The sequence below is a fragment of the Crocodylus porosus genome, unplaced genomic scaffold (genome assembly GCF_001723895.1).
Source record: "Crocodylus porosus isolate Cpor-Errol unplaced genomic scaffold, CroPor_comp1, whole genome shotgun sequence".
NCBI classification, from domain to species: domain Eukaryota; kingdom Metazoa; phylum Chordata; order Crocodylia; family Crocodylidae; genus Crocodylus; species Crocodylus porosus.
In genome coordinates this window covers 115,611,892-115,615,912 of record NW_017728931.1, presented here as the reverse complement: position 1 = coordinate 115,615,912, position 4,021 = coordinate 115,611,892, and positions in this window count along the sequence as shown.

Here is a 4,021-nt window from a genome sequence, read left to right as displayed (position 1 = left end):
TACCTATCTGGGAATTATGAATCTACTGTGGAGTGAGGTCACAGAATGAATGGGGTCGATGTTCATTGGGGCACAACCCAGTGATGTGGGCTAGAGCAAACAGACAGAAAAGAGCTGCCCTCTAATATTCTTGACTAATATTGACTCTCATCAGACCTTTAAATTGGGTTTGGGTGGGAAGGGATTGTTGTGTGTCTAAGACCCTATCTGAATCTTAGCAAATGGGATAATTAATACTTTGTAATTATGATACACTGATTGGGCTTTACTGATTTGTTCTGTACACAAAGCATAGCCATAATAAAGGTTCTTGCATTTCGATATCCTCAAAATCTCCATCTCATGCACTTGTGATTGGAAAATAATCACTTGTCTTTGGACATTATTTTTAAATGTCATGAACTCAGAGGTAGAATGGCTCTGATGGGCACCTTGCGCTACATTTTATTTAACAGAAATATCTTATGACAAAAAGAACCTACCTTTTTTCTGTCTAATGGTTTGTACTACATTTATTGTGTTTTATACCTTTAATTTTATTCTCATGTTGGAGCACATGTATGTTGTATGTAACTTTTCATTCAGAAAGAAATCATTAAGCATATTATTCTGAAATGAATGCAGAGCAGAGTGGCACTTTATAGACTAATTCAGTCAGAGGTCATGAGGTTTCATAGGCTACAGGCTTGTTCATCAGATGCTATGACTGGTGTTGCAGAGAACGGGGCTAATAAGTGGAAAGAAACAAATAATTTAAATACAAAGGATGTGAAAGGGAGAGGAAAGTAGCGTGCACTGTTGAGACAGGCTAAAGTGGGTTGAAGAGATCAAAAGGGATAAGCACTTAACCCAGTGAGGGGCACGTGGGTTAGAAAAGCCAGGTAATGGAGTAAGAATCCAGAGTCTCTGTTGACACCATACTTAACACAATCCAGTTTGTGGATTTCTTGTTCTGCAATTTTGTGTTCAAGTTGTTTTTTTAAGATTTTTTTTATTTAAGGACAATGATGGAATATCCATTGAGGTTAAAATATTCTGCCACGGGCTTTTATGTCTTTCTGGAACTGATGTTAAATCAGTGTCTTTTCATTCTTTGCCATAGGGATCATTCTGTATGACCATGGTAGAAAGCAGAAAGTCACTGTCAGCAGGTTATGGCATATATTCTATTGGTAGAAGAGAAGATGAATATTAAAGTCTGTGTTGTTTGGTCTAGTGATGATGTGGTATGAGCTGAAAAGGGAGCATAGCTGGCACATGGATCTGTTGTAAGGCATGGTGATTTAGTAAAAATAAGAGTTAAGAAGCCACTTGCTGGAGAGATGCCATTTGAGGTTGAAAGGCTGCCTCTAAGCCAAAACAGCTTGACCCACAAGGCTGCCTTGAGATGATTATTTTCCATGTAAAAATCTCTAAAGAGAGCTAGAAAGGGAGTAGGAAGCAAGTGGTTAGCTGATCTTGGTGCTAGAAGGGTCCAGGCTGCTGTTCTGGAAGCCTAAGTCTAGGGATGTTTCTTCACATGAGGTAGGAGGGTTTAGTTTGATTTAACTAATTTGCTTGCATGTTACTTAAGGACTGTGTTATTTGGAAAGACTGGCTAAGGAGCTCCTCAGGAAGAAAGAATACCCACAAAAGATAGCATCCTAGGTAACCCACTTACATATATGCTCTTCATGTTGCAAAGCTAAATGTCTTTGGCCCCCCTGCATTGAGTAGGCTCTTTATCTAACTGTTTATTCTAGTAGCCTATCTCTGCACCTGTTCTAGCATTAATTATTTATTTTTCTGTTTGGTTTAGCTTTCATTTTATAGCTATTTGTCACTGTGCTTAGTGTACTTGTAATGTCTGTTCTCTGGCAACCCTTGTAAAGAAATCCTCTCTGAGGTAAGAAAGCATTCTTGAGAACCCAACCAGGGCTAGAACCTATACAACCTAGTGCTTGGAGCTCTGATATTGTCCTACCCAGCATGCTACAGAACACAGCACTCACAGCAGCTCCCTGCAGGCAGTAAATTCCTGTGTAGATTCTGATTAAACACAAATTAAGCTTTCTACTAAAGAAGCACTAGGTTGTATAGGTTTCTACTAAAGAAAGCTTAATTTGTGTTTAATCAGAATCTACACAGGAATTACACAGAATCTACACCGGAAATACACTGCCTTCCTCTGCCAGTTCATGGAAATCTTTTCCCAATACAGAACACTTCATAAATGGTCACCAGGAGTTGACTCTTGGACCAAAATTTCACTCTGTCCAGAGCATAACCAGAACATGATGTGATGTGTCATTGGGCACAAAGGGAGGTCAGTATAACTAGCTTCAATGGGCGCAGAGGAAATCAATATGGCTTTATGAAAATTCAGAAGCAGATTGAATAAGCACTCTGGGCAGCAAAGTGTCTCTCCATCTACATATTGGGAAATACAGCCTTCTATTTGAAAGTCAATTCATCAGAGCACTGGAAAAGTCCTTCTCTTAGTCCTTGACTCTAATTGACATCCCTCTAATGAAGTCAATAGGGTTTTAGAAAGGCTGAGAAGACAACCCCCCAGAAAGAGATGTATCAACAGGCAAAGCACCAAATATTAAGGAAAAGTTTGCTTTGATAACTAATGCTGGCATCATAATTGTTCTAAACCAACTATGTTGACTAAAAATAGAATTATGCTTGAGAGGAAATTAATTATTTCCTAGGAACTTGACAATCAGAACAGGGAAGCTTTGCAATAGAATTACGGGGCTGAATCTCTCTCATTTTACTCCAACAGGCTCCTGTTGCTTTACTAGAGACATAATCATCTGAACTGTAACACTAAGATAACTAAGAGAACTACCTTCAAAGGAAAAAAAATCAATTCCTCTTAATTAATATGCATTTGTACACTATGTTCACTGAAGAGGCTTCTGTGGACACCATCAGCTGCTGGGCTTCCATAATTGGAGCAAAATAATGGCACTCAGACATCTCTAGTTTCAGACATAGGGGATATATATGCTAAGCAATTCCTAACAGACTCAATTTAGCAAATGCAAAAAGCATGACAAAAGCTTGAAAAAGTTGGAGTTTAAACGAAAAGAGGCAAACCAATCTCATTCCTTTTTGAAGTATCTCAGCATGAATAAAAATGGAGCTGGGCAACTTTTTTTATCTGAAACGTCTTATTGGCGAAACATTCAGAACTGGGGAAAAATATACTGCATCTACCTGGGTGCTGCTCAGTTTCCCCTGCCTCCAGTGGCTTCTTCTCCTCCTCCTGATGGCATATATGACATCAGTGAAGAAGCAGGTGAATGAACCCTGGATACCATCTGGTTTGGTCCAATGATGATATGATCTGTGTTGATGAGCAAAGACAACTGGCATTTAGGTCTGCTGCAAGGCCTGGAGGCTTGGTGAGAATAGGAGACAGTTGATTGGTGGGAAGACTTTGTTTGAGGTTGGGAGCTTACCTTGTAAGCCAGGACAGGCTTATCCTGCAAGACTGTCTTGCAGTGGTCATAATTTTCCAGCAGGCTGTAGAGGTCAAACTGGGAGCTTTAGGTGACAACATTTCCAAACGACATTCAAAATTTCAACAAAAAAAGAAAAGAATAAACAAAAGAAACACAGTCTAAAATGTAAGAGAAAGGAATCTCTGACACAGGTGTGCAGCAAAACCCCTAGTTTTTTTTTTTTATTTATTGTATTCCCTTCCCTTCCCCAACCATTTCTGACTTTTTCTCTCCCTCTCTATTCCCTATAGATAAGTATAAGTTAGCTCAAATTTAGGATAAGCTTTATTAATTATTACTGTTGTATATTGTATTATTATCATTTTTGTATTGATTTTTATTGTTTCATATGGATATTGTATGGTTCAGGCCTGTGTTTGTAAGTGAACCAAAGTTCAATTACATGTGAAGTTTCCATTTTATATGTCAAGTTTCCATCTTCTGTCCTCTGCCTGGGCATCCCATGTTGCAATAATATGATTCATTGTATCCCTCCCATGTAAATTGGTTCCCCAATGAATGAGAAT